Source organism: Cydia fagiglandana, chromosome 16 (assembly GCF_963556715.1).
Source record: "Cydia fagiglandana chromosome 16, ilCydFagi1.1, whole genome shotgun sequence".
In the NCBI taxonomy this organism is placed as follows: Eukaryota; Metazoa; Arthropoda; class Insecta; order Lepidoptera; family Tortricidae; genus Cydia; species Cydia fagiglandana.
In genome coordinates this window covers 16,072,839-16,086,083 of record NC_085947.1, presented here as the reverse complement: position 1 = coordinate 16,086,083, position 13,245 = coordinate 16,072,839, and the positions used below count along the sequence as shown (strand labels likewise).

The 13,245-nt window shown below is 35.6% G+C and overlaps 2 protein-coding genes and 2 non-coding genes across 6 annotated transcripts in view; 2 read left to right on the top strand and 2 right to left on the bottom strand.

Annotated features, from left to right (window-relative positions):
• The window catches only part of LOC134672077 (peroxisomal leader peptide-processing protease-like), a 31,483-nt gene extending 24,388 nt beyond the window's left edge, over positions 1–7,095 (bottom strand). For both annotated transcript variants that reach the window (XM_063529978.1, XM_063529980.1), the window contains exon 1: positions 6,802–7,095. The gene's annotated coding sequence lies outside the window, so the exon portion shown is untranslated. The remainder of the gene's footprint in view (positions 1–6,801) is intronic.
• Trnav-cac (transfer RNA valine (anticodon CAC)) lies at positions 341–413 on the top strand. Its single transcript has one exon. It is a non-coding gene; the product is annotated as a tRNA-Val (tRNA).
• Trnay-gua (transfer RNA tyrosine (anticodon GUA)) lies at positions 840–928 on the bottom strand. Its single transcript is given in 2 exon segments — positions 840–875; positions 892–928. It is a non-coding gene; the product is annotated as a tRNA-Tyr (tRNA).
• LOC134672104 (CHH-like protein) overlaps positions 5,965–13,245 on the top strand; it is a 79,778-nt gene continuing 72,497 nt past the window's right edge. Inside the window, exon 1 of one of the 2 annotated variants that reach the window (XM_063530018.1) lies at positions 5,965–6,376. The gene's annotated coding sequence lies outside the window, so the exon portion shown is untranslated. The remainder of the gene's footprint in view (positions 6,377–13,245) is intronic. The other variant, XM_063530016.1, reaches the window with a different exon arrangement.

The following is a 13,245-nucleotide window of genomic DNA, read 5'->3' as shown; positions in this document are numbered from 1 at the left end:
GTTTGTAGTACGGGGTATAAAAATGACAGACAGGGTGCGGATCTCTATTACGAATTTGCGGAACATAAAACACTCCCATAATACGAATGTAATGAACGCATTCAGCGGGTGGTCACCGCGCCATACAATTTGTTAGGGTATAAAAGAGAAATGCGTCGTGTTGGGCCAAACGCCTTCCAAGCGCCGTTGTAGAGGGCGCCCGCGGCTCGGGTTTTTTTTTCCGTGGATTTTGTTTGCTATTTTGGTTTTTTGGCGCTCGTGGCTGTGGTTAAGGTAAGTGGAAATTTAAAAAGGAGCCTATGATTGTGATGTGATTAAAAATTTCGCCATCAGTTCTCAAGTTTCCGTAGTGTAGCGGTTATCACGTGTGCTTCACACGCACAAGGCCCCCGGTTCGATCCCGGGCGGAAACAGTGTTCCTTTTTTTAATTTTTCATTATACTTTTTCAGGTTATTCTTTTCTTTTTTTATTTAGACACATTCGTGGATGAATATGTAAATGTTATACCACAGAAAATACTTAAGCCACGGGACTTAGCAATACGATAAGGAAATATCGAGTTCCGTACCATTTAGCTTCTGTCGAGTGCCTCAATATATCATCCGGTCACGTTTTTATACATGCGCTATACAACTCAAGAAACTTTAGTATTAAAACGCAGGAGATCACATAAATTAAAATTAAAATACCTATTTAGTAATAATTTATACGAGCTATTAATATTACTCAAATAATTGTTTCCCAAACGAAAGTATACCTTTATATTATATAAATAATACACAAAAAATTGTTTAAATAACAAAAAACATTTAAAATACATGTCTTAATACAAAAAGTTTCCTTCGAGCCGGATTTGAACCAGCGACCTATGGATGACTTCAGATTACCTACTACAGTCCACCGCTCTACCAACTGAGCTATCGAAGGCTTATGACTGGGGTTGAAATTACCGTTTACTATCTGCAATTAATAATTTGGCATGTCTCCTGACATTTTACAACTGAATTGTAGGATGACTAAGCGTTTTAATGATAATTAACGGACAGGTGTACCTACAATTTTGGATGAAACATATTAAAAACATTTTACAACATTATTTTCGTTACTAAGTATCGATCTTTAAAATTTAAAACAGGCCTCGAGAGGCCCAATGTATTATAATGTCCACTCCATTTCAATCCAATTAGCGTTTTTCATATAGCAAATAAAATAGCATTTTTTTTGTTTCATTGTTTTCTCAGACATACGAAATTCATTACAATTTACTACAACAAGGTTGAAATTAAATAACTTTCATGGTAGGCCTTACGAGAGTAAATGAATAACTGAGGAGGGTTTTTTCAAAAGGGCTTATTTCTCTATGAATACATGCAAAAATTTGCCCTTTTGAAAAGACACTCCTCAACTGATAATACCTACAAAATACTTGAGTAGGTATTCAATATTTCGCACTGTTTTATTACTTGCCTTATCTTATCAATGTTATTGTAACCAGGTTGTTCGCCCGAATTATTGACTCGGTTTGACCCAAATTTACCCGAAACACCTTTGAGATAGTGACTAAATATAATGGCAATGACATTAAATGATAAATTGAGATCAGCGAACAGTGTTAATTGTCCAGTCGAAAATAGCCGATTACGTTTTATTTTTAGAACGTTTATTATAATAGTAATTATACTAATTGCGTATCTAATGATTGTGTGACAAAATTGCAAATTGCTGTTTATGATGGGAATCATTTTCCACAAAGCTGTGGAGACCTAGTAATTAAATTTGTATTATTACTCTAAGCCACTCAGATACAATGTTTTAAAAACGTTTAGATACAATTGCATTTCAGACAATAACAAAACTTACTACTGATTCCTAATATGTATAATAAAATAAAGTAACACATTTTTTATATATTTTATTTTATTTAATATTTAGATATATATTATTTAAGTTAATTTTGTATGATTTTTTATATACCAATTATACAAATTGTACCAATAAACTAACTAAATAAATAATTTAATGTGCACCATAAAGTTAAAAATACACAGTAAATCAAATGCAAGTATAAGACTAGGTAACAACAGGCGGTCTTATCGGTAAACAGCGATGTCTTCCAGACAACCTCAGGATAACAGCAAACTATTTACGTACTTGCTTACAACTTTGAATGAATAGTGCCGATATACATTCTGTGCAGTAATTCAATACACTGAAAACACAAACATTTTTATAAGTACACTTTAAAATATATATACTTAGGTTCATACAAATATGTACAACTAATTTAGTAGTGAAACTAAGTAACATTACGCTAGAATGCGGCATAGTTCCCGAAGATAACATAGCGCATTAGATAGGATTCCGTCTAGTAAAATACCAGTTCAATGCAGTTGACGCTATTTGTTTCAAATACATATTACTTTTATTCGGTTCAGTCAAGTTATTAGTTGAAATGTTATCTCTCTAACCAGTTTTAGGGAGCAAATGTCATTGCAGTTGTAACAGAAACACGTTTGTAGTATATGCAACACATCATATATCATCGACTAACAATAACTTCACTATTTAGTAGTAGGTAATAAATACGTAATTAATATTGCATCAAAATAAATGTTGCATCTTCGTTTAGTTTTAGTACAAATAATTTATACTAGTATTAATTTATCGTATTGACAAATTTATCTTTGCTAACACTAAATAAACCTAATTAAGTATATTTTTTTAGCGCATAAACTGTGTGTTAACTATTAATGTGCCTACAGCGAAAAATGGAGGTTTTTATATTTATAAACGGGTATTTTTTTAACAATTCAGAATCTCTAGTTTCGTTTTAAAGAGTGCGTGTAATTAATATTAAGAAGCGCGTGTGTGTAAGTAATTAATATCATTTTTTCAATAGAGGATTGTAAATTTATATACAAAATAGTTAAAAATCAATAAGTTACCAAAATTAATTTAGCAGCTACTTCTAACCATAGATGTGTTTAAAATTAATAATCCAGTTCAAACATGACAGCCATACTTATAATGACAGCTATTTTTTTGTGAGACAAAGACTCATCGTTTCAAGATTCAAGCCAGATACGATGGTGCAACCATTTCGACAGTGCACGTAAAAGCAAGAGGAAAGTGAATCGTAGAACGCTGGAGTAAGTCCCCCGCCGTGATTGGCGGAGACGGGTGGTGTGACCGCCGCGCCTCGACGTTTGTACACCGTTACCACACACCTGGTTTTTTGAAACACGATTAGCAGGAATTTAGTTTGTATCGTAATGTTAATGGGAGGAAGTTAGATACAGTCAGCCTCGACAGACAGATATTTGACTACTGTGACATACTTGACGTTCCAATGTACAATTTGCTACGGCAGAGTAGGTTAATAAAATAAATACAATAGGACGCTAGAAAATATTTTGAGAATAACCTTCGCCGCATAAAACAACCTGAGATGAAATAGCATTTTTTCTAAATGAAAGAATAAGAAATAAATTCTGTATTCTGTACCTATTGTTAAATTAACAATGCAAATTTTACTTTCGAACTCTGCAGAAGCAAGTCATATTAGCATTCAGGTATGCAGTGAACTTTTTAGTTTATTAACAGAACAATACCTATGTTTCAGTCCGTATATCAAGTTAAACAATGCCTAAACATAGCGGTACATAACCGCATAACTATTTAAAATAGTATGTTCACACAACTCTAGTGTGATTTATGAAAATTACTTTGTGAGTAGTCGGCCAGTTGGCAGGAATAAAACAATTTTTATTATTAATTACCTACATTATAATTTAGACATTCCTAAATAATCTTGCAAGACAATTAATCAATAAATGTTTGTGTTATGGCCCCATCGATATAATCGATGATTCCGTCGATCTAAGGTTTGAGAAGATATGATATACAGAAGAAGAGAGAATTGAACGTTGGCACACATTAAAGTTCACTAATAAGTAGGTATATACTTAGTTCATACAAAGACAAGATTTTTTTAAGACATAATATTTCTTTTCGCGTCAGACTAAAATCGGATAATAAATATATACGAAATTATGAGTTGATAGCAACACAGGCAGCCATATTATTTATAGTGTAAATATATAGATCCAAAAATTCATAAAATAAACATAGTGCCTCTTTGAACCATACGATTTAACTGACAATAAAGTAACGGTTTGCTGAACACTCATTACATATACAACTTTTCTATATGCATCTTAGTGTCCTTGATCACTGTTTCAAGCTAACAAATTACAGAAAGGAACCAATGCTCCCAATATGTCTTGATATTGATATAAATGAACACCTTACTGTGACCTTATGAGCTCGTTGGGGCACTTGCGGCATCCTTGCTCGCGACGGCAATCGGGCACTGGCCTATAACAGCTGCTCCTAAACAACAATTTGCCTTACAATAAGCCAATTTTAATATAATCCTGTATATCAACCTAACAATTTGTATGTCTACATTGCTTTGGATATTTGTAATTGCATTCTCAAAACCTGTATAAATTATTTATTATAAACGATTTCATTAATTTATAATCTAAGAGCTTACAGGAGTCAAGATCAGATGTGAGTTTCGAAGGTTTTATGCGAAGGAAAATTCGTATTAAAATACAAGTAGTTTTTGAAGTGAAAACTTCTTTAGCGGCGCTGAGCACTTTTTGAGGTGGGGAAAAAATTATAAACTCGATTCAGCGTAACGCGTAACGTAACGCTGACGTCACGTGTCACGGACAATGTTATTCACCAAAGAACTTTAGTCATAACGTATCATAATCAGGTCAATTATTTAAAACTGGACTTTTATATTAAGCAATAAAGATCAATGTTCTAATCTTGTACGGGCTGAAATACGAGGATCTCTCAGTTACATTCTAACTTTATATCACTCAAATATAATTCAATAAAGCTACATCTTGATGAAATCGCTAATATTGAGTTATCATTGAGTTTTCACTTCTGTCGGCACTCCCGGAGTGCAACCCGTTGTTTTTTTAGATACAAATAATACTATATAAAGGCTTTAGTTCAACATATGTTATATAGGTCGATAAGTAAGAAAGTAGGCTGCAAATTGATGTAATTTGTAGACTGCGTCATTCGCCTAGCAAACTAAATAAAATCCAACAAGTTAAAATCCAATCCTCCTGAAATACCAGAAACAGGAGTACACAATAAACATAATTGTAATGATGTCTAAAGCAATAGGTACGTTCGGACTGTAACCCTATACATCGAATTGAGGACCAAAACCGGATAAATCGAGATGCAAGTGGCGCGACACGGATTTTAAATCATCTCGAGTTACAGAAATCTTTAGCTTCCATCCTTATTGCAGTTTAAAACAGATTTGCTTGATGACAACAAGGATCATTATAGGAATGATGTTTTCCTTCATCCGTATCGCTAGTTTTCAATGTTTCTTCATAGGCTTTTGTTTCTCAGATCGCTTTGTCGTTGTCATAAATTTCGATTTGGTTCCTGTGTGAACCATGAACGGAAGCGGCCGGCTTCAGAGCTTCAAATTAACTGTCCAATTGAACAAACGAGCGTGAGTAACCCTGGATCCGGTCCCGTGACGGGGTTCTTCCCTTCGCCGCTTATTACAGCTTCTTATGATAATGACCATATTTGGGGCTCAATTTCAAAACACACGTAATTAAAACTTAATTAGCCTCATATTTAATCAAACCCCAGGTCACTATGAGTGTCAGGATTAGTCATACTGCATATAAATAGAGGTGTATATCATCATCAGACGCGCTAGAATTTAAATGACATAGATTTTACAAATGACATACCTTCGCCCCCAAATTCAGTGCGACTCACACGTTTATCGCTCCCGGTCGGCAATTTGAGACAGAACCACTGGCGTTACGATAAGCCCACGACAATACAATAATGGACGCTCTTTTTGCCTAATGGGTCGCATCCTGCACAGCCCAGGCGCAGTCCAGTCAGGAGTTCGCTTCCCTCGCTCCTCTACGTTCGTACGTTCACTTTTAGAGGTTTGTCGTGTTTCCAGAAGTCGAGATCACGTTTCGCGTTATTAACGACATCCTCGCGTGGGTAGTTTTGTCCACCTTGACGTTAAAAGACCGACGGTTGTCGGCAACGAACGATGTGTGCGTGCGAAAAACGAAAACGATAACATTTAGCCTTAAACGATTCTTGCCGAACTCCAGTATACGGATGCAGTGTTGAGGATGCGCCAGTGTCTTCTATAGGAGGTTGAGTGCTGTGCAGAGTGACGGACATGCCTGAGTTCCGACGGCTGGCATCAAGTGTGAAGAAAAAGAAGTCACTTTCGCCGACTCAGTTACTGAGTCAGTCGCACAGTTCCATTTACTTGATGCGATAACGTTTTAGGTGAGTGTAGTGGAAGCCATTAGTGGAAAGAGGCCAGTTTAATGGATATTTTACCGCCAGTGAACAGGTGTGTCGTTATTTATCTTGTGGTTTACTGTCCCGATTTATCTTTGCCGTAGCTATGGTAAGAATTTTAAGTTTTTTCGTGCCCTAGAAACATCATTATGTCCCTAAAGCTTGTTTGTGCGTTGTGCGCCTAAACAACGTAGGAAAATTCCCGAATATAAAGATACTTGAGATAGTCTCGCAATAAACAAAATAATGTAGGGCCTTATCACACAAATGCCGCTACTTGTTACTCTTATAATAATAAGTCCTATTACTCATATAAGAGTGTAATAATATTTACAATATTCTCAATCAATAAATACTTTATATTCTTCTATTTATAAATAAAGTACTTACGTAAATGTCGATATGCATACCTTTGATCCTACACGTGTAGAGGTTATGTTGTGTTTACAAACTGTTAACTCACAAAAACAAAACTAAATCTCAAAATATAACCTCAAATATTTTATTGTTAGACCAAACACATCACTAACACGTTACTGCTTTGACAGTTCGTATAATAATATAAATATTACTCAAGCTGAAATAGTTTTATTTATTCACTTATCAGCTGGTTATTGTACTTTCCAAGTACATATTATTTGTACTATAGCCCCTATCACCAATTACTACGCAGAGTGATAATGAACCAACTTCAAAGCCATTCATCCAATTCACGGTATACATTTAGTTCTCTGCTTTACGATTCAGTTCCGAACAGTTCCGCTAGATGGCGCAAACATAAAAATTTAAAAAATACTACCTAATCTTTCACTTTTATTACCTTATTGATAATTTAAAAATCAACATTCTAAATTTTAATATCAACGCATTTAAAATGAAGATGTTATCAGTATGTTTATTTAATGATTTTTTTACTTTATAAGTGTTATAAAACTTATAAAGTTGAATACTCCTGCCTTTTGTCCTTTAATTAATCTTTGCAATCATGGTCACCCTTCGAAACTTTTTATTATATTTTTGCCAGCCAATATTGAGCGATATTTCTTACGTTACGTAACAATGTAGGTGTTATTTCGAAGTTCAGTATAATTAACAAAAATCGTTTTCCTGTTCAAACAAAGTAGAAGTTGTATAAATTGTAATTGCCAATTAAATGTATTTCGGTCACTCTTCGGCACGTTAATAAAAATGGGCTAAACGTACTACAGTCAGCAGCAATAGTTGCTAAGCGGGCCGGTGTTCAAAATGATCTTGACGCGACTTTATTGTTACGAGAATAAGAGCGTGTCAAGGTAATTTTGAACACCTCGCCCGCTCAGCAACTTCTGCCGCTGACTGTACCTAACGCTTTTGGAACCAATCCATTATTATAATAGACGGTTAAATTTGATTTTAGTGAATGATTGTTATTTTATTGCTTACTTTTATTACTCGAATGGCAGAAAAGGTCAAGATATTAATTACTTGCTTTTTCATTGGTAAAAGACTTTGGTTTTACTTTCAATCATAGGTACCTAATTGTATTTAATTTGGAAATTATTAAGCTTCGTTAATATTTTTTTATTAAACTAGGTTAACTTTTGGCAGCCAGGGTTACCACATACACATACATGTACGCGAGCGTACATCCAGCCGCAAAACTGCATGACTAGGTAATGAGGTTGGCAACTGTCAAGGATTATATAAATGGCGCTAGCATGGATTTTACCTGTTTCTAGAGTAAGACCTAGAAAAGTCGGCAGCGATTTTGATAGCATACGCAATGCTTGGTAGGACCTCTGTGCTCCACCATCCACCATCTGTAAAATACTTTGAGCGGCCAACCCCATTTGTCCATGCAATTTTGCAGTTAGCTGTAGAGCGACATCTATTTTAGCTGTCCAATTCGACGCACACGTTTTTCTTAGACTTTAACTATTAGATAATAGAGAGCCTGCGCGTATTGGGTGATCGGCCATCTTGTGGCCAAAATCGGAAACATAAACTTGACATTAAGGTGCTGCCCCCTACAGTACAAACACGCTCCCTATATCTCCTATAGTTCGTTTTTTTTAGCATTAGAAAGAACTTGAAAGAAGGTAAGCGATCTTGGCATGTCTTTTAATTGAAAAACGCTTTTTAAAAATCAAAAACTATTACTTATGAAAGCAGAAGAATATAAATGATCGTATTAGATTCATAATTGTTACATATTTGCCGTAACTTATTTTTAAAATGTGTTTTTCAATTAAAAGACACATCAAGATTGTTTACCTAATTTCTAATGCTAAAAAAAACGAAGTATAGTATTAATAGTTTCAAGGAAACTTGAGATGCATCTCAAATAAGTGCATTAAAGTTTGTGATGGGAAAACTTCCGTTTATGAATTATAACGTGACTCGCGCTGCATTCTTTGCGACGGTTCCTTTAAGCCCATTTTACTTAGCACGGATTTTAAAGTTCCGTAACAAATATTACAATAATTTTACAGTAATTAAGTAAATTCGTCATTGTCTGGTGTTAATCTCAATGAAAAGTAGCGAATGAGACTACTTTTGATAGTGTACAGTCACCTGCAATAATATGTTACTCTTCGAACGCCGCAAAAATATGTGACACGCACTTATGGCTCTACAAATAAGATCGTGTCAGATATTTTTGCGGCCTTCGTTGTGTAACATATTATTGCAGGTGACTGTACCCCTTGTGTTTTCATTAGATAGCGTGACACGTGACGTATGTGTTTGCGTTAAGTGTCATTTTGTATGGGATTTTGAGTTTCCATAACGTCCCGCTTGGCGCGCTGTTTTTAGAACCCATACAAAAATAGATATAACGCAAACGCGAACGCTCATCACGCTACCTATCTAATTAAATTTACACTAGGGGTCCTGTAGTTATTATACCGGGTGTGGCCTGTAACACGAACAAATAATTAAAACATATATAGATTGTACCTACTCCTTAAACGGTGAAACTTTTGTTCAACAACTTTTAAAAATTATGAAGTATTTAGACTCCCTATTTTTCATACAAAATAAATCGGTATTATCTTCAATGGACGCCATCGCCACGCCATATCATTGTGATTGACGTTGCTTGTCACGCCTTAAACATAACAAAATTCGCAATACATTGCGTTTTAGAATAAATTTTAAAGTGTATTAAAAATCAAACCACATGTTATTTTTAAAAGTCGCTGAACAAAATGTTGGTCAGTATGAGGAGTACAGCCTACAGTTTATTTTTTTGCTCATATTACAGGCCACACCCGGTATAGTTATACGTATACCTACCTAGTGAAGGTTATACAAAGTACACTATAAATATTTCCATCCTCCGGTTCCCGGTATACTCTTAACCACGCCATACTTTTCGGAGGAAACCATTATATAAATGACTAAGCTTTATTAATATAGGTAGGTAGATTAGGTAGATCTTGTAAAAGATCTCAAGATTAAGGCATGACAGTTCTCGGTACTACAGTTTTCCTTTATAATTATCTCTGCTTCCGCTTGAGACAAGAATTATGTGTTTCAATATTACACATAATATTTTTATAGTTTTTATCTTATCTATTAGGGATGGTGCAATTGCTTTATTCTTTTTTCTACTCAGATACTTAGATAGGTAAATAGCCAGCATTTACAAAGACAAAGTGAGGGAATGTCATCACGAATCTCTTATTTCTATGAAAATATAACATTTTAATGACATCTTGTAGAAGAATAGAAGAATCGTTTTAATACCTGTCCTAGAGTTGGACCAAAAAAAGTCTGCAGCGGATTTGATAGCCCACGCAGTGCAAGTGTCGTTATACGTCATAATTTCATAGAAGTTTGACGTTTAAAATAACACTTTCACTGCGTGGGCTATCACATCCGCTGCAGACTATTCTTGGTCTGACTCTATTAAATGTGTGTAATCCAAGGGAGGTGTACAAAGGCGCCTTTTTGCGCATTTCCAATGCAGTCTTTATTTGTACTTAGTACATTATGTTTATAGGAATGAGAAGTTTTTAGTAGCGCTTCCACACTCTGTCACTTGCAAAATCATTACAGAGTCAGTAAAAACAAAAATATTCTAAAATATAAAGTAAATATTCTATTAATAATTTGATTATATATAGACTTAGTTTAGAGTAGTTAGACAGACTCTACCTGCAACCAACCTTAAGGGGCCCACTGATTACCAGTCCGCCGGACGGTATCGGCCTGTCAGTTGCTCGGAACTGTCAAAATGTTGTTCTAACTGACAGGCCGATACCGTCCGGTGGACTGTTAATCAGTGGGCCCCTTTACGAATCTTCATTGCATCGCGCTCACACATAGAAGGATACGTTAGCTAAAAATCAATGCAATTTCAATCTAAACACAACACGACAATTTAGCGTCCGAATCGCGAAAACTGTTCTCATTAGTTTTTTGGATGACATGATGACATTGACAATACGAGTATTGACATGTTTAATGATAATGACAAAAAGTCACCCGGTTAAAGGCTCACGCGGCCGGCAACGTGGGCCTTTCAAAACGGTAAATACACTTAGGGCCACTTGCACCTGCTCATTAACCTGGGGTTAAGCGGTTAAACCGTTAATCCAGTGTCAAAATGTACTGGTAACCATGGTAACTCAATGTTTAACCTGTTAACCCCGGGTTAGTCGAATGGTGCAAGTGGCCCTTAATTGAATAAATTGATCCCATATTGATTATTGCTTCCATTATGCATCAGTTCCATTCCATCCAAGCTTAAATTTATGCACAGTTAAAAAGCATAGGTACAGATGTAGTGCATAATTGTTTTTTCTTCGTATTTTCTCGGAAACGTTCGTATTTGTCATGCTATTTCAGTCAACCTCAGTACTTTTTGTACCGAGACTGACTGAAATGGCAAGACACGAAGAGATTCGTGCGTTTCCGTGAAAATACGAAGGAAAATAATTATGCACTACATCTGTTGGGGCCTATTAGGTTTTTGACCACGGAACTAATAATAATAAAACAGGCTCTTAGACTTAGGGTTACAGATAACAGGAATTTTCCTGACATGTCAGGAATTTTGGCCTTTTGTCAGGAATGGGGACGGAACACGAAAATGTCAGGAAATTTTAGAATTGATAGTTTTTTTTATAAAGTACCTTTTTATTTAATTAAATGAATACCAATAATAAATTTAATAAAACTTAAATTAATAAAACGCGGCTAGCGGCTCAATCGGGTGGCCATCGCTAACGGCTAGACATAACAATACCTTAGGTACCTTCCTATACCTATAGCATATTGGAACGCCAAGCTAAACAAAATTATAGGAAACAGTAGTAAATACCACTACTAATAAGAAGTTAAGAATGCCGCTTCAAAACCATCTAAAACAATATTGTCACAATAGTCACATTATCCCACTCTGTTTACACTCCACTTGTAGGAATCCCTCAATGGACGATCGTTTCTTGTTTATCAAACTAATTCCTCGTCAAATTCCTTTAATTATGCATCCATTGCTTCACATCTATATGGTTGTTCAAGCGTTAACTCTCAAAGCGAGCAATGAAAAGCCTGCGTTTTAAAAAGTCGACCTTTCAAATTTGGAACACGCAATGCGTTCGCAGACAGCGCGTCTACGCACCTATTAAACTTCTTTTGATCGTAAGCTAATTTCAACTTTTTGTAGAAGTGTTAAAGTTGAGATTAGCTTGCCGGGGTGTTTTCTAGAAAAGTGTTTCATTTCAGTAGCAAGAGTGGAGGCGATCGGTATTCCGTGGATTAGCCACGGCTCTTCAAAGAACTGCCGACGAATTCTTTAAATACACAGACGTAATATGTTCTAGTATAGTACCATCGTCCTCACTGTTAACTGACAGTTCGTAAACCTTATTACAAAAGGCATAAGGTCCACCGATAGACGTACGTGGGTCAATTACTTGCTTGAGAATTTGATATTCCTATTAGAATCAGATTGGAATTTGTACCTCTTCTCATTCAAATGATGCGGTCAAGTATGACGCAAAATATCAATAGGTAATGTCTGTGCGTCGGTAATTTTAATGGTTTCTATGAAACTTTGGGAATAATTTCGTGTAACGGTAGACTTTCACCCAATACCTATTACTAATGTAACCTGTAACTTACACATATATGTACAGGCATATTCGTATCCAATTTTTTAAAGAGCTTTCAAAAAGGCTTATCGACTTCACTGGTGACCGAAGAGCTGGCAGCTTTCTCGCTCAAACGTATTAGCTTCACAATACAGCGGGGAAATGCTCCAAGCGTCCTCGGCACCATGCCAATGGGGCCCAATTTCTTGGACGTATTTTAATTTTAATTTTATTTTATTTAGTATTAGTTTTATTTCATAGATAAGTTAGTTTATTTTTCTTTTTAATGTTTTTAATAATAGGTCATTTATGGATCTGATCTATTAAAATCCGAATACACCCAATAGTTACGAGTCGGTCATTTAACATGTTCAGCGTGCGCCGACGCAGACGCCGCGGGGCCTGCTCGCGCGCAGACGATGACGTCAAGTTGCAACGCCGCAAAAACGCGATCTGGCTATGGGAACGGACATGATTGATGTAGCGAAAAGATAATGGGCCCGATTCGGATTATGAAATAGACATCTATTAGACATCTTTTAGACATCACCAAGATACGATAACGATATGTTTAAGATCTAACCTGTCAAATTTGACATTTGCGCGATTCTGGAGATACTCTTGAACGATTTCCACATGATATTACTTTAGCGATCTAATTCACATCTAATAGATATCTTACTCTATGTAACGTAAAAGTGACATTGGTTGCCCGAATTGCGCTGCAAAAGAGAACTAGTTGATATTTAAACTTTAACGTATCTAGTACGTGTC